The sequence below is a fragment of the Acinonyx jubatus genome, chromosome B2 (assembly GCF_027475565.1).
Source record: "Acinonyx jubatus isolate Ajub_Pintada_27869175 chromosome B2, VMU_Ajub_asm_v1.0, whole genome shotgun sequence".
NCBI classification, from domain to species: domain Eukaryota; kingdom Metazoa; phylum Chordata; class Mammalia; order Carnivora; family Felidae; genus Acinonyx; species Acinonyx jubatus.
Genome location: NC_069385.1, coordinates 26,687,400 through 26,708,740, shown reverse-complemented (window position 1 = coordinate 26,708,740; position 21,341 = coordinate 26,687,400). Strand labels below are relative to the sequence as shown.

General features: G+C 41.1%; 1 long non-coding RNA gene across 1 annotated transcript in view; it reads right to left on the bottom strand.

Moving 5' to 3' along the window:
• Nucleotides 1-371: 371 nt before the first annotated feature.
• The window catches only part of LOC113598660 (uncharacterized), a 34,264-nt gene continuing 13,294 nt past the window's right edge, over nucleotides 372-21,341 (bottom strand). The window contains exon 2 of the long non-coding RNA XR_003419317.2: nucleotides 372-2,196. This is a non-coding gene — a long non-coding RNA (uncharacterized LOC113598660). The remainder of the gene's footprint in view (nucleotides 2,197-21,341) is intronic.

The following is a 21,341-nucleotide window of genomic DNA, read 5'->3' as shown; positions in this document are numbered from 1 at the left end:
AAAACAGGAACCAATAATCTGTATTGGTCCGGAAAAGAGCAAACACAAACTTAACACTTTTCAATGCATCATGTTACAAATATCTTTTTGTTATGGTTAACAGGCACTAATGAGGTTGGAGGATATTGATTATATATACATCATTGTATTAGAAAAGAAAATGTCTATTCAGATACAAGTTACTATCTGTTGATCAAGAGCAATCATTAATAAACAAGAAAACAATGCACTTCAATCAGCTAATATTTATTGAGCATATATTATATGCCCAGAATTATGCCAGGTTCTACAAATCTGGCTGTGAATGAGACCCCTTACCTCTTACAAGTTACATGGTACTTTCAAGGATACATCAAAATGATAGAATCACGTATGTTTTTATTTTTTACTGCACAAAAACACAAATTAAAGCTTAACAAATTTAAACATATTAATTTTATCATTAAATAAATCAACAAAGCCAGAAGGTAGAGCCAAAATGGAAACTTAGCTGTAACAGCTACCGGTTTTATGGCCACTAAGCTAATTGGAAACTATTCTCTTCCTTTACAATTCGAATTAGCTACAGAAAGCCCTTCCACTCCCATAGGGCATATGAGCAACAGAAATTGAGATCAGAGGTTTGGAGGAACAGAGACAAAGTTCATACAAAGTAAAGCCATAGGTACCAGATTGGATTATTGCTCACAATTCTTCCCTCGGTCCCTCGGCCACGGAAACCTACAGCACACCAGAGTGGATGGGTGTTTCCCCCACTTTACTGATATCGTGTTATGTAACTTGCTCTGGTCCATGGAATGTCAGGCAACATGACATGAAGAAAAACTTAAATGTCCTCACGTCCTTTGGCTCAGTGTCTCGCACTCCCGTGACTGCCATGAAGACAGCCGATGCCAGTTAACTCTTGTCTCTTCAGTCTGGGCCCCAAAGTCAGACAGACAGGCAGTGCTACCCTTGACCCAAAGCCAAGAGCCAAGCTGTCCTGCAGCAGCCTAATGTGGTGCAACACTGCAGACTAACAGGCAAGACCAGAACTGCTTCCTGGTACGAGCCAGAGTGGTCTTGAGATCTTTGCTAGAGTTTTGGACCAACAGGTGACTCACTCACCACTGCTAGTTAAAATAGGCAGCGTATGGACAGATTCTAGTAATCCAACTGAAAACTAGTATGCGGACTTTATATGCAATTGGAGGCAGAGAGACTCTGTCAAACTGTACCATTAGTTTAAAAGCCCTAACAGAAGTAACAGACAACACTAGTGAATTATGGGACTTAGGTGGGAGTCAGCGGAAGGTGCAGAAACTGGGCCAAAAATGAATGAAGCAGGTCTAGACGTGGTAGGCTTGCCTAGCTGCTGAGAGTTGGCATGTCCCAGCGACAAAATGACACAGTCACCACAGGTGAATTGGTCTCCTGTTGAAACACAAAGCCTCTCTTTTCAATCCGTAGTTGAAACGTATTTTCATAGATCAAACACATTTCATAGAGTCATTTCATAGAATGAGACTTTGATATCGATATATTTGAAAGGCAAGCACAATAACGTTCTTCGTCTTAGCAATGAAGGAAAAGTACAGAAACGGACTTGCTATATAAATTCTACATTTGTACCAAGAGAAGGCTGAACGCTGTCACGGCAAACTCTGTGAATGAAGGTTTCACAATAGTTCAAAAAAAGAAAAGCAATGAAGAAATGGTTCACTACATAGCACACGCCTCACGCGTAGGACACGAAGTTGTGCAGAACTCAAAACAACCCGCAAGGTACTCATCAACGCCACATTCTTTGGCATTTGGGGAGAAGAAATTTAGTTTCAGAAAACAAAAAAATAACATTGTTGATTTAAACTCTTCTGGTTTGGTGGTTATGTTGGTGCCTCGTTTTTGTTTGTGTTTTACAGTTACAATAAACGTTAGAGGCAAGAGGTTTGCTTCAGTTTGTATGTTGTCGTGACAGAGAACCTAAACTCAAACTCGCTTAAATAGGAAAGAAGATTTATTTATTCACGTAGTGGAAAAGCCTTGGGGCTGTTTACTGTCATGAGTGGCTTCATCCAGGAGCTCCAAAAATGTAATAAAAATTCAATTTCTCTTAGTTTCTTGGCTCAGCCTTCTGCTGTGTCAGCTTCATTCTTAAGATTCATGCGGCAGCCTCTGGCATCTCCAGGGTCGTGTCTTCCTTCTTGCTACGAGGTCCTGTGGGAAGAGAGAAAGTAGACCCCATACAACTGCAGTATTCACCTCGATGGAAGCAATCACTACATTCAAGGCCACAGGCTCCTATGGCACAACCTAAAACACACAGACAGTTTTCAGTGAGAGGAGAAGGTGGGGAAAGTTTTCCCAAAATGAGTCCTATTAAGAAAATAAGTGGTGGGGCGCCTGGGTGGCTCAGTCGGTTAAGCATCTGACTTCAGCTCAGGTCATGATCTCGCGGTCCGCGAGTTTGAGCCCTGTGTCGGGCTCTGTGCTGACAGCTCAGAGTCTGGAACCTGCTTTGCATTCTGTGTCTCCCTCTCTCTCTGCCCCTCCCCTGCTTAGGCTCTGTCTCTCTCTGTCTCTCAAAAATAAATATCAATAAACAAAATTTTTTAATTAAAAAAAGGGAAGAAAAGACAATAAGTAGTGACTTTGGGTGGATAAGGAAGATCGAGCATCTTCTATAACAGAAGTCAGCATACATCCTACTGCTTCTGTTTATACGGCCACTAGCAAAGAATGGTTTTCCCACTTTTAAATAGTTTGGGGGAGGAATTTTATTTTATTATTATTTTTTTAGTGTTTATTTAGTTTGAGAGAGAGAGAGAGTGTGTGTATGAGAGAGAGCAAGTCGGGGAGAGGCAGAGAGAGAGAGAATCCCAAGCAGGCTCTGTGCTGTCAGTCCAGAGCCTAATGCGGGTCTGGATCTCATGAAGTGTGAGATCATGACCTGAGCTGAAATCAAGAGTCAGACGCTCAACCAACCGAGCCACACAGGCACCCTGAGTGTGTGTGTGGGGGGGGGTGGAGGGTGGGGGTGGGGGTGGGGGTGGAGTGTTAAAAAAAATAATAGTTCATGACATGTGAAAATTATAGGAAATTCAAATTTCAGTGTGTCCCAAATAAAATTTTATTGGAACTCAGCCACACTCATTAAGTTATATAGTGTCTCTGACTGCTTTCGTGCCGTAATAGTCACGACAGAGATGATACAGCCCACAAAGTCTAAAAAATGTACTGATTGATCCTTCAAGAAAAACTTTGCCAACCCCTGCTCTATAGGCTTATACCTATTGTTTTAACACATTAGAAGGTAGCATTATTGTTAAAATTATTTAGCTCAAGAATCATGGTCTTCAGCAGCGTATGTACTTTGAATGTAGATCACACATTCGCATTTGAGAACTTCAGTTTCAGCTATAGGATACTAAATATCAAAGATGTAACACTAAGCAGGATTTCAGTTAAATAAAAGAGAAATGGACATTGCCCAGAAAATGAGGATTCTAATAATGACAAGGAAATTTTGAAATGCTCCTGTGACATCACCCCCAGATGTTCATCCCATTGGACACAGGCAGTGCTATGTGGGAGAGTTGGAAGACATGAGGTGAGACACTTCTGTCCATAAGGGAGGAGAGGACGGATGCTTGACAGCCAAGCATTCAATTGTTTAGGACACATCAGTTACATGTCTCCCAAGTCCAGTCTCTTCAAAGCAAACCACCCTGTCCACAGCCCTGCCCATGATCTGGCTCCAAGCACATCACCGTGGGGTGCCCAATCCATAGCTCAATCAATGGCTCATCAACAGTAAAAGCCCTTGGAAGGGGACACCTGGGTGGCTCAGTCAGTTAAGCGTCCCACTCTTGATTCCAGTTCAGGTCACGAGCTCACGGCTCTCGAGATCGAACCCCACACTGTCAGCAAGGAGCCTGCTCGGGATTCTCTCTCTTTCCCTCTCTTTGCCCCTCCCTGTGCTCTCTCTCTCTCTTTCTCTCTCAATATATATAAATCAACTTCAAAAAAAATCTTAAAAAAATAAAAGCTCTCAGAAATGAACAGGAGTATTAGCTTCCAATAGTTTCCACAACAAATTGCTACCAACTGGATGACAAACTGCAGGCCCAACTGGAGGACAAATTTTTTTTTAAAAATTTAAAAAAAGAAAACTATAAATTAATATGTATTTTTAATCATGCATACATATGTTTACATATAAACTGCAATTATCATCATTATCTAGCATACAAGGAACCTGTGCTAGGCATTGTAAAGATATTAATAGAGGGACACCTGGGTGGCTCAGTTGGTTAAGCATCCAACTTTGGATTCCCACTCACATCATAATCTCATGGTTTGTGGGTTTGAGCCTCACGGCAGGCTCTGCACTGTTAGCTCAGAGACTGCTTGAGACCCTCTCTCTCTCTCTCTCTCTGCTCCTCCCCTGCTCATGCTCACTCTCTCTTCCAAAATAAATAAATAAACTTAAAAAATATATAGATAGATTCAGTTGCTTTTCTAAAGGAACTTAAGACAAATGAGAGTATGTGTTTCATAGCATACATATTAGTTTTGAAGCATTCTATAATATGTTATATTATAAATATATATATATACATATATATGTGTGTATATATATATATATATATATATATATATATATTTGAAATAGCAATAAGCTAACCAATGGAAAACTCCCCAAACAGTACTACACCTATAGACACATGCACACATGTTGTGTACAGAATTTGGTATATGAAAAAAATGTATTTTAAATCAGGGAGAAGAGGATAGATTATTGAATCATTGGTGACGAAATAACTAAGCATTTTTTTAAATTTCATTTATTTTGAGAGAGAGAGAGAGATGGAGGGGGGTAGGGGCAGAGAGAGAGGGAGAGAGAGGATCCCAAGTAGGCTGTCAGTGCAGAGCCCAACGTGGGGATTGAACTCACGACTCATGAGATCTGACCTGAGCTGAAATCAAGAGTCAGGTGCTTAACTGACTGAGCCACCCAGGCCCCCCTAAATAACTAAGCATTTTTTTAAAGTTAGGTTCTTATCTCATAACTTGTACCTAAATAGGTTCCAGGTAGATGAAATATTTGACTAAAAAAAGAAATCATATAAATATAGGGGAAGAAAATATAAAATGATATATTTATATAATCATGAGGTGGAGAAAGACTTTCTCAGCATTACACCGAAGACAGCAACCGCAAGATTTTGTGAGATTTGACTGCTATAGTGAACCCCGCAGAAGGTGGTCCCTCCAGAACAGACTCCAAGTGTTGTCCATAAGACAACAACCCTGCCCTATGCCAAATCCACAGAGCTGCATTCTCATTGCATCTACATCAGAACCACATGACCCGGCTCCGCTGGCTCAAATGTATCAAAGCAGCAGCAGATACCTGGCCCAAGTTGAACCAATAAAATGTACTTTCAAAGAATCTGGATTTGGGACAAAGAGCTTCTGGTTCAGTCTGATTGCTATATTGAATAGGGAACATGCAAACATAAAAGACACGGATGGTCATTTTCTACCCACCCTGAAGTAAAAAAAAAAAAAAGAAAAGAAAAAAAAAAGCTGTACCGCCAAGACCTGGAAATGAAGCAGAATACAGAGAAAAGCAGATATGGAGAGAGCATTTCAAACAGTGAGCTTCAGACACTTTCTGATACCTGGCTACATTGTTACCTTTGGGTCCGCTGAACTATATCAACATATGCATTGGGTGGGAGGTACAGGCTTCCAGCTGAGGAATGAATCAGTCACAAGGATGAAAGTCACAGCGTAGGGGGGCACCTGGCTGACTCAGTTGGTGGAGCATGTGACTTTTGATCTTGGGGTTATGAGTTCAAGACCCCTGTTGGGTGTAGAGATGACTTAAAAACAAACAAACAAACAAACAAACCTGGGGTGCCTGGGTGGCTCAGTCTGTTAAGCATCTGGCTCTTGATTTTGGCTCAGGTCATGATCTTGCGGTTCGTGGGTTCGAGCCCCCCCTCGGGCTCCGTGCTGACAGCTCGGAGCCCGGAGCCTGCTTCGGATTCTGTGTCTCCCTCTCTCTCCACCCCTCCCCCATTTGTGCTCTGTCTCTGTCTCTGTCTCTCTCTCAAAGTGAAATCAACATTAAAAATATTTTTTAATAAAAAAATCTAAAAAAATTAAAGGCTTTTAAAAGTAAGGTACAGCCATTGTGCTGTATGGTGACAGAAGGTAGCTGCACTTGTGGTGGGCACCACACAACATACAGACTTGTTGAATCACCGTTGTGCACCTGAAATTGATAAGAGTGCGTGTCAACTATACTCCAGTTGGAAAAGAAAACAAAACAAAACAAAACAAAAAACCCTAGCAGGAACCTTTTGTGTACCTCTCCCTTTCTTACATCTGAGTGGGATGCAAATGATTCCACACAAGCCTTGGCTCTTTTTCTCTCTCGGCACCTCGCCTGAAGAGCGGGCCTCGCAGTCTTGTTTCCCGCCCGCGGCGTCTCTGGCACGGTGGCGTAGGACCGTGGTAGCCCACGGCACCGACACACTGCACGCAGAGGTGCACACGCAGCAGTGGGGGAAAGTGCTTCTCATCTGTTCCTTCCACACGGTTCTGCCGAAGGTCTCAGTAGGAATGAGCACTAATCTTTTTTTATTATTAAAAAAATTTTTTTAACATTTATTTATTTTTGAGAGACAGAACATGAGTGAAGGAAGGGCAGAAAGAAAGGGAGACACAGAATCCGAAGCAGGCTCCGGCCTCCGAGCTGTCAGCACGGAGCCCGACGCGGGGCTCGAACTCACAAACCATGGGATCATGACCTGAGCTGACGTCGGATGCTTAACTGATGGAGCCACCCAGGTGCCCCAGCACTAATCTCTTAATGATGCAGTCTAGTGTTACACTTCCCTCCTTCCCTAGTTCACTTTCCTTGGTTTCTCATTTCTACTTCCTGGAATCACATCCCAAAGACACTACCACCATGTAACCCGAGACCAGGTTCTGCTTTTGGGGAAACCCAGAATAAGCAAGTTGATATCAGAAGTGGCCACAGAAAGAAAACCCTCAGGACAGGATTCTAAACCTGGATCACCCACTGGTCATGCAGCAAAAAGAAACCCATTGTTGGTAGTGTGTAAGATGCCTATAATCTCTGATGACAATGGTTTCATGAATTGCAATCATCTATGTTGGATTGGACTATGATGAAAGTGGAAGGCAAAGCATGGGGTTATGTGGTAATTTGGCAGTCGTGTAGACGGCAATGGTGATTATAAGAATTATAGAATGGTTTGGCATTTGTTCGCTGTTTTCCGAGTCTTGATAAAAGAAAACATACTCATGTCATCCAACTACCAACCCGAAGCCTACCATAAAAATACAAAGTCCTCCATGGCAGTGTCCTTTTGACAACTGGAACTGGATCCCCTGGATCTCTATATGGAAAAAGCGAACGTTGAGCTCTATTTCATACTATACCCTAAAATTAATTCTAGACAGGTATCATGGACTTAAATGTAAATAGTAAAATGATAAAGCTTCTAGGAAGACAACACAGGAGAGCATATTCATGACCTTAGGGTTAAACAGAACATAGAGCACTAACTATAAGAAAAGATTGATAAATGGACTGCATTAAAGTTAAGAAATTCTGTTCGCTGAAAGGCACCATTAAGAGAGTTAGAAGGCAAGGTGTCTGGCTGGCTCAGTCAGAAAAAACATGCAACTTTTGATCTCAAGATCATGAGTTCAGGCCCCATATTGGGTGTAGAGATTTTTTTTTTTTTTTAAAGAGGGTTAAAAGACAAACAAGGACTTGGAGCATGTATTCAACAAAGTACTTAGATCCAGAATATATAAAGAACTCTTACAAATCAATAAGAAGAAAAGTAGCCTATATGGCCAGATATTTATTTATTTTTTATTTTTTTTAACATTTATTTATTTTTGAGACAGAGAGAGACAGAGCATGAACAGGGGAGGGTCAGAGAGATGGAGACACAGAATCTGAAACAGGCTCCAGGCTCTGAGCTGTCAGCACAGAGCCCGATGCGGGGCTTAAATTCACAGACCGCGAGATCATGACCTGAGACGAAGTCGGACACTTAACCCACTGAGCCACCCAGGTGCCCCATATGGTCAGATATTTAAAAACTGCCCCCAAAACTCTCACAAAGAGGATAAACAAATGGCAAAATGCATATGACAAGATGATTAATCTCATTGCTCATCAAGGAAACACACATTATAACTTCAATTTGATAGTTCCACACTCCCACACGAATGACTTAAATGAAAAGGACTGTTAATGAGAAGTGAGTAATCGGTGAGGATATGGAGCACCTAGAATCTTAAACGTTGCTGGTAGGGGCATTTAAATCAGTACAACCACTTTGGAAAACTGATTGACAGTATTAGAGTTTTATGTACGTACGGCCAATAACTGGAAAAATTCTACTCCCAAAAGAAAGGAGGGTCTACATGCACCAAAAGTCATATGTAAGAATGTGCATAGCAGTTTTATCGTGATAGCACAAACTGGAAGTCACCCAAATGTCCATCAGCAGGAGAGTGGATAAATGAATTGTGGTACACTGTGGAATGCTCAACAGCAATGAACATGAACTAATGCTTCATACAACACATGAGTGCATCTCACAGATGCAATGATGAGCAAAAGTACAAACCACAGATTCTTTCATGTGAAGTTAAAGTATAGGAAAAATGCATTTATGATAAATGAGGTCAAACATTGATATCTTTGAGGGGAAATCGTTGATTGGGAGAGGGTCATGAAGGAGCCTTCTGGAGTGCTGGAAATCTAGAGTATCTTGACTGGGTAATACTCGCAAGGGTGTACATAAATGTAAACATACATCAAGCACTATGCTTAATATGAGTACAGTTTGCTGTATGTAAACTATAGCTTGATAAAAAGTAAATAAAAAGAAAAAAGGGTAAAAATGAAAATGAAAAATAAAATATCCCTCGTTTCCCGTGTCTGTAGGGCAACATATGCCAAAAAAAAAATATATATATATATACATATATATATATTTTTATATATATATATATATAAACACGGACTTTATATATATATATAAATACATATATATGTATATATATATATATATATATATATATATATATATATATATATATATATATCAGACTCAAGATTTAATTGTAATGGTGACAAAACCACAAAGGAGAGTGAATGCATGGTCTCAAAAAGTCCTGTATGCCAAAGTCAAGGCTGTGGTAGGAAAAGTTGTATCCTGACATCTGAGACGGTGACATTTGGGTGGATAAGCTGAAATATCTTAAATCCCCAGATTCCCATCAATCTTTTGCCAGGAGAAGCAACCCCTTCCCCCTTGCTAGAGAGAAAAATTTCACAATGGCTGGAAGCTTTGCAAAAACCTTACCTGAGTCAGGCGTCTTGCAAGACAATGCTTTTTTTTTTTTTTCTTTTTTTTTTTTTCTGTGTAAGATCTGCCACCACATCCTTCATTGCCTCAGGAATAACAAGTGTCTACTGGGAAAATACATTTCCTACTCTAGGAGGAAATAGCTTATACAATCAAAACAATTACAGGACCAGAATAATAAGTACTGGCAAGAACTGGAAGAACATGTGTGGGAGTGTATTTTGAGAATGTTCAATCGGGGTGGTGGTAAGGGGAAAGAAAATAAATCTGCATAGTGGGGAACTTGTTGACATTAAAGCACTCTCCTGTGACGTGGGGTTATGCCTCCTGGAAAGGAAGTCTTAAGTCATCTTGAAATGCTGCTCAGATGGGCTCCTGAAGGTTGGCCATGCAGATTTCTTGCTGTATATGAGGTTGAGATGGCAGAATGGTAAGGAAGGGGTCTCAAGGCTCGGAGAGGTAAAAATGTTAAAATAGATTAATTACACTTACTACATTTGATCAGAGAACCCTCTATCTGACTATATTCCCCAGAAAGCCCTAGAGAACACGGACTTCAATAAGGGAATAAGAAATGCACCAAGAAGTTTGCATTGGGTTATTTGAGAAACTCAGTGATACATCTCCTCTATATGTTGAAGAGAAGTCTGCCTTGAAACCAGCCTTCAAAAGAGGTGATAGAATTCTAGAATGACAGAGGCCAGGGAGTGGCACCTACCAACAGAGTCAGTATGGACAGAACTACCATAATAGTAGGCTGGAGTGACAATCAGAGTACCTCTACCCACAGAAATCCATGCAAATGGTTAATAGATTACGATGTTCCTAGAATCAAGACAGATATCCAGTCAAGGTATTACTTATTTGCCTTATAAAACAGCAACAACAACAACAACAACAACAACAACAACAACAAACAGCTGCTAAGATTGATGTCAGCTACAAAATGGAAAAATATTGTGGTCTCTCATTCAGTTTTAAACCAGCTCATAGACCAGAGCCTATGATTAAAGGGGAGTATGGGTCTCTTTGAGGAAGGACTTTATAATACCTCCTCAAGTATGCATAATAAACATCCCCCCAATCGTGTAGCCATTTACTATAGAAAATGAATGCTGGAGAAAGGAATCTTCCCAGACTTTTTGAAACTGTTACATAATAGGCTCTGAACTGTCACTGAAACAATCAAAGCCAAAATGCCATCATGGACCAGTGGGTAGAGTAAGGACTTATGGATGTCAAGTGATGAAGGCAGAAGTCTATGTTACTGTGAGGCTAAAAATATCTTGAAGATATAAAATAACTTTCCTAATGTGAAATTTGAATGAACATACTTACCATTTGGTAGAATTTTCACACTCCCTGGCCAACCATGTAAAAGTTATTGCAGGGTCGGTGCGGGGCAGGAGGGGCACCTGGGTGGCTCAGTTGGTTAAATGTCCAACTCTTGATTTTAGCTCAGGTCTTGATCTCAGGGTCATGAGTTCAAGCCTGACATTGGGCCCCACACTAGGCATGAAGCCTACTTAAAAAAAGGGGGGGAGGTATGAAGAAATCCTTGAAAATGACCCCCTCCATCCCTAATCAAAATGCCAAGACAGTAAATCGAACATATCCCAAGAGAAACTTCAGGAATTCACACAACTTGCAAATATTTAAAGGAGGCTGAGGTGTTGGTTTCCGTCATATTCCTGTTTTACTTGTATGACCTCTGCAAAAACCAGATGGATGATGTGGCTTAACGGTGGTGTATTAACCTTAACCGCTCGGTAACTCCAACTGCAGCTGATAGGCTGGATATAACATCTTTAACACAAAAGACCAGTACAAGCTCTGGTATGTGGTATGCAAACAGCTCTTGATCTTAAAAACATGTTCTTTTCAATACCCAAGGGTAAAGAAGATGAAAAACAGTTTTACCTTACACGAGAAGGACAGAAGTACATTTTATTGTGTTGACTCAGGTCTATCTAAACTCTTCTGGCTTCTTCACAATATTGTCTGCAAAATTCCTGATCATCTTGACATTCTCCAGAAAAGCAAGCTGGTCCACGATGGCATCGTAAGTAGGCTTGGCGAACAGGAAGTGGCAAGTACTCTGGGTGGCCTAGTATGACCTCTGCGTGCCAGAGGGAGGGGGATAAACACTACACACGACTCACAGGCCTGCTACTTCAGTGAAACTTTTAGAGATCCAGCAGTGTGGGATGTCACAGGCCACCTAAGGAATAGGACAAACTTGTACCTTGCACCACGAGCACTAGGAGGCACAGACAGGGCTTGGTGGGGCCTTCAGATTTTAAACGCAGCATTTACTGAATTTGGGGCTATCGCGCCAACCTATTATTGAGCAGTTCAGAGGGCTGCCGGCTTCAAGTGGGGCCTCGAGGGAAGAGAAAATGTTTTAGCCGTTTTAGGTCACTAGGCTAACGGAGAATCAATTGTATTAGAAGTATCCTTGATGTGTAAGGATTTAAAGGTACTAAGAATCACTGGTAAACCTTAATAGAAGAGAGGCAACCCAGCCCCTAGGTTTATGGTGGAGAGTGATGCTTTGGTGGCAGAGAACTAGTTGCCGTTGGAAAAGTGGCTCCTGGTGTGCCAGTAGGCCTCAGTACAGACTGAGCTCCCGACATGGGACGTCAAGTGACTATGTAACCAGCGCAAGCCATCATGAATTCGTGATGATAAGATCCATCAGACAGTTAAGTTCAGACTGGTGTAGCAGTCGCCTGTCATAAAAGGTAAATGGTACACACAGGATGGAGGTTCAGCATGTCCCCAAGGTTTGTGTAAGTTACATAAACAGGTGGCCCAAGCTCCCCTATCTCCTACTTCTATTGCACTGGTGCCTCATTTCGTACTCTGACCAACTGATGGGGAAAGATAAAACTCAGGCTTGGTTGTCAGACAGGTTCACTCAATATGTTGAGGGAGAGCCAAGAATGCACTGCTTGATACACACAACTCCATACAAAGACATACAGAGACAGACTTAGATGTGCCAATAAAGTCTAGCATTTTCTTTGATCATGGATGTGGACAGCAAACCACTGACGGACAATATCTGTGACATGGGGATAAATACAACTCATAAATATTTTCATGTTACATTATTATTTATGGCTATTACTACGTTGAAATTGGTAGTTATTAGTTATTACATATTTAATCAACAAAGAAACACAATTACTACATATTACTCTACGTAATTTCTTTCATAACCCCTTGTATTTTATCTTACGCATTTCAAAACACTATTTTGAGGAGTCCACTGGCTTCACCACGTGCTACAGAGGTTATAGCACAGAAATAACCGAGAATCAGGTCCAGAAGACACTCATCTAGCAGTGACTATGGGCGTATGTAGGGATAATCATGCCAACATTGTCCATCACACAGAGGAGCTGTATGTCCGTTGTTAGAATGGAGAAGTTAAATGCTGTAGCTTTATACTATAGATACATATACTAAAACATGAATTCATCTTAAAATCATAGCATTGGGTGAAGAAGTAAAGACATACAGCAAAATCTATGTGGTCTAATTTAAAACCGTGGCACACATGAAACGATACTACATATACTTCCATTTCTATGTATTTGAAGAACATATACGTACTCAAGAACCTGTATTACAGACGTCACACTGTAGAGTAGGAGCCTAGGGCCAAGGGTAGGTATAGGACAAGAGGGCTGCAGAAGGAGGGTGGAAAATGGAAAAAATTAGCTACCGCATGAGAGGAGCCTTGTGTGAAGCAGTAAGAAAGGCGAGTCATGAACCGAGAAGTATGCATAGTTCATCCTGCTGATTCAAGTTCAAACAAATAAGCCAAAAGACCCACCATGGGGTAGGATTGGAGTGAGGATGAAAGAGGAGAAGAAAATGGGTGACAGTCATAGAGGAGGGCACTTGTTGGGATGAGCACTGGGTATTGTAAGTGATGAATCAAGAGAATCTACTATATACTCTGTATGTTACCTACCTTGACAATAAATTATATTAAAAAAAAAAAAAAAGACCCACCATGAACAATATGTAAAGGCAAATGAAAGGCTAGGGAAAGTAATCACATAAAAAATAAGGCAAAGAGTTAATTTCTTTAATGCAGATGCTGTTATCAATCAATAAGGAAAATAAACAGATTTTTTAAATATGGACAAAAAAATGAAAGCAGGCAATTCACAAAAGAGGACACACATATACAACAAGGAAATGTTTAAAGTCACAAATAATACAAGGTAAAATACCCAGTGTTGTCAAGGGAGGGGAAAATCTAACCCTCTCAAGCACTGCTAGAGAGGAAGGGAAAAGTGGTACAGAAGTTCTGGAGGGAAATCTGGCCTCTATTAAAATGCCATGAAAATCTGCTCTAAAAAGCTGCAAATCCTTGGCACAACATTTTCACATGCAGAAATGTATCTTAAGGAAATAACCAAAGCCCACGAAACTTAGTTACAGAAACTTAGCTACAAAGTATTTACTGTAGCATTGTTTCTCACAACTGAAATGAGAATAAGGTGATTCAATCTTGGCAAAGTGAACTGTAATATATTCATATTATAGAATAAGATTATGTCACTGAAATAGTATCAATAAGATGGGAATGTGTTTAGGGACACCTGGGTGGCTCAGTCGGTTAAGCGTCCAACCTCGGCTCAGGTCATGATCTCACAGTTCGTGTGTTCGAGCCCCTTGTCAGGCTCTGTGCTGACAGCTCAGAGCCTGGAGCCTGCTTCAGATTCTGTGTCTCCCTCTCTTTCTGCCCCTCCCCTGCTCACGCTCTGTCTCTGTCTCAAAAATAAATAAACATTAGAAAAACAAAATTTTTTTTAAAAGATGGGAATGCGTTTAAAATACAGCGAAGTGGAAAGACATACACTTTGTGTAATATGAATAAATTTGTGATTTAACATTTATATAGTATTTTGAATCATAAAAGATTCACATTCATTAAAAGGATTTGGAAAAGAAAGGTCAAGAAGATAGAAATCACCCAAAGTTTCACCAAACAGATATATTCACTGTTTATACTTTAATGTACATTATATGGATGATAATCCAATGTAAACAAATGGAATAAAAATATGTTCTTTGGGAACCCAATGTCAAATTTAATTTCTCATCCAAATGTTCACAAATGAGTAAATCCAGTATGTACTATTTACCTTTATGACGGATTACTGCTACATCCACCAAAACTTTGACAGAACTAGTAACACAGAAAAGCTGAGATGCAAATTAGGTAAAAATTTCCAAATACTGATTACAAAATAAATGATTGAAAAGAGTAGGAAAATTGAATGGAATAAGACCCATGTATAATTAACATTTATTTATGTGTTTGTTTGTTTATATTTTTAAGTGTTTATTTTTGAGAGAGAGGGAAAGGGAGGGGCAGTGAGAGAGGGGGTACAGACAGAGGATCCAAAGCAAGCCCCACGCTGCCAGCAGGGAGCCCAAGGCAGGGCTCGAACCCATGAACCATGAGATCATGACCTGAGCCACCAACTGAGCCCCCCAGGTGCCCCAACATTTCTTTTTATCTAACCATCTCTGACCGTCAAGTATGAAGAAATTCATGATAAACCACTAAGAGGACACAAGTTAACATTCAAAGCTTGGGTTCTGGAGACTGGATGCGTAGGCTTGAATCACTGTTCCAGCACTTACAAGCTCTAGGTCATTGGGCAACCTAATGGCTCTGACCCTTGGTTTCCTCAGAATGGGGATGATAATAGGCCCTACTGTGGGGCGAAACGAGATAATATATGTAAAGCATTGAGAACTGTTCCTGGTTCTCAAGGAGCACACTGTAAACGTTAACTACTGGCTTTGCAAACACCAGTCAAGCAATGGAACCACGGTTTAAAATAGCTATCTGAAACCCTCTCCATCGTGTGTATTGAAAATGTAATTCAGTATGAAGCTGCACGCACATTACATTCCTTTCCTTCAAGTTAGCTCAGGAGAACTTTTTTTTTTTAAGTGGGGGGTTGAGAGAGAGAAAAAGAAAGAGAGAGAGAGAGAGAGAGTGAGAATCTTAAGCAGCTTAAGCAGGCTCCAATCTCAATGCAGAGCCTGGAGCCTGACATGGGGCTCAATCCCACAACCCTGGGATCATGACTTAAGCCGACATCAAGAGTCAACACTCAACTTACTGAGCCACCCACGCGCCCCAGGAGAGCTTTTTAATACCAGTATAAATACTCACGGCCACCATCAGAACTGTTAAAGTGGAGAATGACCGCCCTGCTGGATAGAGGCTGTGTGTGTATATGACATCTCAAAGTCAGTATACAGTCTCTAGGTGGATTAACTCTCCCGGTCCTTTCCGGATTCTTAGAATTGGGATTATGACACTTTCTATGCCCAATATACATTTTGATGTTGGCCTACAAAGATATTTAAGGCTCGATACTCATCTTCTCAGAACTTAAATCACTTAAGAGGATGATGTCAAAATACTTCAAAAAAAATAACTAAGCAGTCTTAGTATCTTAATTTTCTATTATTGCTGTAACAAATTACCACAAATTTAGTGGCTTCCACAAATGTATTATCTCACAGTTTGGGAGGTCAGAAATCTGAAATGAATCCCACAGGGCTAAAATCAAGCTGTCAGCAGTTCTGCGTTCATCCTGAAGGCTCTCATGGGAGTATTTGTATTCTTCCTTCCAGCTTCTAATGCCACCGACATGCCTCAGCTCATGACGCCCTTCAAAGACATCAATGTCAGGCTGAGTCCTTTCCATGCTGCATCTTGTTGGTTCTCTTCTCTGCCTCCCTCTTCCAGGTTTAAGGACTCTTAAAATCACAGTGGGCACACCTGGACAATCTAGAATACTCTCCCTGCCTTAACATCAACTGATTAGCAGGTTTAATTCTACCTGCAATCTTAACTCCTCTTTACCATGCAACCTAACATATTCATAGGTTCCAAGGATTAGGACATGGACATCTTTGGGGATTGGCAGGAAGATTACTCTGTATACTGCTCCTAGTAAATGATAATGACCTAATGAGGTAAAGAAATGGTACTTAACAGGAGTTTGGTGGCGTTTAATGTCACTGCAGCTGGGGATGGTCACGGAAAGCTTAAAGGAAAAGGTAGATTTCTTCTGGTCCTAAATGGATAGTTTTAAAAGCGGAGGGGTGTGGTTCCGGATCAGAGAAGGAAGAAGAACAAGGTCTGGAAGATGTAAGAAGTGAAGTGGAACCAGGGGACAGGGTTGCTAGGCTAAAGCAAAGGTTCACAGAAGGGGAGAATGAATGGGAACCAGAAGGAGAAAGGCTGAGGAGTTTCAGAGTCATCCTTTCTCAAAAATAACTGACCCCAGAGTGCTTTTTATAATTATAATGTATTCATAGATGACCATCAAAAATTAAAAGCTGTTTAATGTAACAACATCTTGATTAAACACCGTTAGAAAACAGTAGATACAGTGCCTGCCTGCACTAAAGTAGGCAGCCCAAACTGTCCCCTCAGATGAACTGCAAGAAATGATCAAATGTGGACATTCCTCCATTTTTAAGATTCATCCATAAAAAAAATCAAAACCTTTCATGAAGAACAAATGATATCTATTAAATATCTCTCATATTTTTATTATACAAAATAACACGCACAAATATTAAATGGGAAAGGGGTTTTTTTCCCCGTAATGTGGCCACTCGATGTTGAGGGTCACGCTGAAGGTCAGGTCCTCGTATCAGTTGCGTTAAGTCTACTCCTTCAGGTTGTCCTCACAAAACAAAGCTGCATTTCATGAGGTGCATCAGAGAAAAGGGAATATTGCACATATTGTGATAACCAAGCACTTTTTAAAACAGGCTGTTACAAAAATAACTGTGTTTTCTTTTTCTTTTTCTTTTAATGTTTATTTTTGAGAGAAAGAGAGACAGAGTGTGAGGGAGCAAGGGGCAGAGAGAGGGAGACACAGAATCTGAAGCAGGCTCCAGGCTCTGTGCTAACAGCTCAGAGCTGACAGCTCTGTGTCATCATGACCTGAGATCATGACCTGAGCTGTGAGATCATGACCCGAGCTGAAGCCGGACGCTTAACTGACTGAGCCACCCAGGCGCCCCGATAACTGTATGTTCTCAAAAGTTCACTTCTACACTGTTAATTTTAGGTTTTTTTATTTCTTAAAAATGTAGGGGGGCCTGGGTGGCTCAGTCGGTTGAGCGTCCGACTCCAGCTCAGGTCATGATCTCACGGTTCGTGAGTTCGAGCCCTGCATCGGGGTCTGTGCTGACAGCTCAGAGCCTGGAGCCCGCTTCAGATTCTGTGTCTCCCTCTCTCTCTGACCGTCTCCCGTTCTGTCTCTCTCTGTCTCAAAAAAATAAATAAATGTTAAAAAAATTTGTTTAAAGATTTTAAAAATGTATTGTGTACAGTGGTAAAAACCCAAGTCTCTAACTGTACAAAGGGTGGAGAGTGAAAAGCCAGTTCCCCCACCCTTGAGCCATAAAACCCAGTTCATCTCCCCAGAGACAACCACCTGTCGTTATCTCGTGTCCTTGTAGACAGTACCTTTACACCCAAATGGCAGCATATTCCAGAAACACTGCTCTGGACCTTGTTTTTGTCATTCACTTCCCAGCTTTTTAAAAACTGATGGTGCCACTGTTCAGCTTCACCTTGAAGTAGTCAGAGATTTGCTTTTGGATTCAGAAAGTGTGAGGGGCGCCTGGGTGGCTCAGTTGGTTAAGCGTCCGACTTCGGCTCATGTCATGATCTCGTGGTCTGTGAGTTCAAGCCCCGCATCGGGCTCTGTGCTGACGGCTCAGAGCCTGGCACCTGTTTCAGATTCTGTGTCTCCCTCTCTCTCTCTGACCCTCCCCCATTCATGCTCTGTCTCTCTCTGTCTCAAAAATAAATAAACCTTAAAAAAAAAAAAGAAAAAAGAAAGTGTGAAAAACCCAAGACAGCTTTTTTTTTTTCTTTCCTAATTGGCCTCTTTCAGCCTCAGATTCATGGGGAATGAGTGTAGTTAGAAAAGTTTAATTTATAATGGAAATGGAATAACATCATAAATCCATGTGGCAGATGAAACAGGAAACCACCCTACTACCACTAACAAATCAGAAAGAAACTAGTGATCAGGAGGTAATGACATCTGAAGCTCTTGCCCAGATAATAAAGAGAATAGCGAAGATTCCACATTGAAGGAGGTGCCTAAAAGGAGTAGAGGAACTAGGTTAGAATGGGGATAAGTGAGAAGGGAAGACCTTCTTCTAAGGGCCTGAGACTTTCTTTGCCTTCCTTTTCAGAATCAAGAGAAAGTCCAACCTGTGAAACTCTTCTGTGAAATTGCCCCAGCCCTTCCTTAGGAAGTTTCGTAGACCTGTACTGCCTGCTATGGTAGTCTTGGGGAGATGGAAAGGATTAGGAGACCAGGGAAAAGAGGAGATGTCCTATCCCTTCTCTTCCCAGATTCTGGAGGAGAGGGTACAAAAACTCTAGGTAATGGCAGTGAACAAGGCCAGCAGGTGACCTGAGGCATAGCCAAAGATGGTGGGAAAGACACACGGCACTAGACAGAATAAAGGCAAGAGGCAGCCCACCCAGCGGCTGAGTCTGCTAGTTGGTTTGGGTTTGAGTAAGCACACCATAATTTACTGATCCAAAATGACTTATCCTCTTTATGACTCAGCTTCCTCATCTATAAAATGGGGCTAGATATCTGAAGACTTAAGGCAAGTGTGAGTGTTAAGTAACAAAATATGTGTAAAAAGCTTAGAATGGTGCCAGGCATATTGTGAGTGCTCAATAAATGTGTGCCCCAATGATGACAGCAGTGGGTTTCAAAGTGACTTCAGGCCTGCGTGGCTCCCGACACTGGCCACCTCCTCGCCCACTCCCATCCCCACCAATGCTGTTTCTCAAACTCACCAGGGTTCTTCTGGCATCGAGTGTTCACATTAGTAGCCTCCTGTGCCTCCAACACCCCTTCCCAGATGCCTTAATGGCTCACGCCCTCACCTCTCCAGGGCTTGCTCATATGGCACCTGCACTGAGGGATCTTCCTGACTACCAACAACTCCCCCCGCTCTCCCTTCTCTGCTCTATTTTTCTCCATGACACATCTCACCATATCTTATCCATCATATTTTTCCTGTATCTCCTCCCCACCCTACATCCTCCCACTCACTAGATTGTAAGCTCTGTGAGAGCAGATGTTTTTGTTTTGTCTACTGATGTATCCCAGAGCAGTACTGGCATACCATAGGTGCTCAATAAATTCTCCTTGAATCAGTGAGTGAATATTTCCTAGTATATCCATTCTCCAATTTAGGCACATTTATACATGTATATTACTTCCAATTCTTGCTATTACAATATTGCAGTGAATATTGTATGTGAGTGTATCTAGAAGCAGAACTACTGGATCATGAGTTAAGCACAACGTTAATTTTCCAGATATATTTTCAATCAACTCTCCAAAGTGGTACTTATCATATTCCCATATGCAGTGTGAGACTCCTGCTTCATATATTTTTTTTAATTTGAGAGAGAGAGAGTGAGAGGGCATGAACAGGGGAGAGGCCCGGGGGTGGGGATGGGGAGAGAGAGAGAGAGAGAGACAGAGAGAGAGAGAGAGAGAGAGAGAGAGAGAAAGAGGGAGAGAATCTTAAGCAGGCTCCACACTTAGTGCAGAGCCCAAAGCGAGGCTTGATCCTATGACCCTGGGATCGTGACCTGAGCCAAAATCAAGAGTCAAAAGCTCAACCGACTGAGCCACCCAGATACCCCAATCCTTTTTCACATTTTTTTAAATTTTTTTTTCAACGTTTATTTATTTTTTGGGGGACAGAGAGAGACAGAGCATGAACGGGGGAGGGGCAGAGAGAGAGGGAGACACAGAATCAGAAACAGGCTCCAGGCTCTGAGCCATCAGCCCAGAGCCCGACACGGGGCTCGAACTCACGGACCACGAGATCGTGACCTGGCTGAAGTCGGACGCTTAACTGACTGCGCCACCCAGGCGCCCCTGCTTTTTCACATTTTTGATGGCACTTGATATTGTCAGACTTTTCAGTTTTTGCAAGTCTGAGTATTCAATGGTATCTTATTTTAATTTTCATTTTCATTTACCTGATTACTGGCCAATTTGAACATCATGTATTTGTTGATCATTTTGATCTTCTCCTTTGTGAATTACCTGTTCATGTCTTTTGTCCACATTTTTTATATATTCTATATATATATTCTTTTTATATCTTTTCTCTCTCTCTCTCTCTCTCTCTCTATATATATATATATATATATACACATAATACACCAATATTTTGTTAATTATATGTGTAGCATGTAACTTCTTCAGTCTCTCGTTTTAACTTTTTAAAAGCGATTTTTGATGCACAGAAGTTGGAACTCCATTGCTAAACAAAGACTGTCCCATGTTAATAATTTCTTAAAGGTGTTTAGAATTTTTCTTACATATATATAGATTTAAAAATACATTTTAGAAAAAAAATTTCCATAGGCATCCATTTTTTGGTAAGATCTATTACCATCTTATAGAATACCAGTGTTCCATGGACAGATTTGGGGAATGCTTCTCTAAGAAATAGGGACAGCCAGGAGGCTTTTGAGCAAGGTAGCGATGTGATGGGAACAGAGAACACTACTTACTATTTTCTTTTTGTTCTACCTGGGCAAGTTTGCCTCTGCCATCTTGACTTTACAGAGTTGTTCAAAAAATCTCAACTGATTTACACAATGGCTAAATTTATCATTCCATCTGAAGTTCTTGTTTTATCAAAACATTTGGCTAGGCTGACATCACCCTGCATGCCAAGGAGCTTAACAGGGTCTGGGTAACTTCTTTTCTAAAATACTTAATGGGAAATCTATATGCCTAACTTTGTATATGAAAGGTGTAATGTAGCTGTTAATATTCTGGCTATGCTAAAATTTGA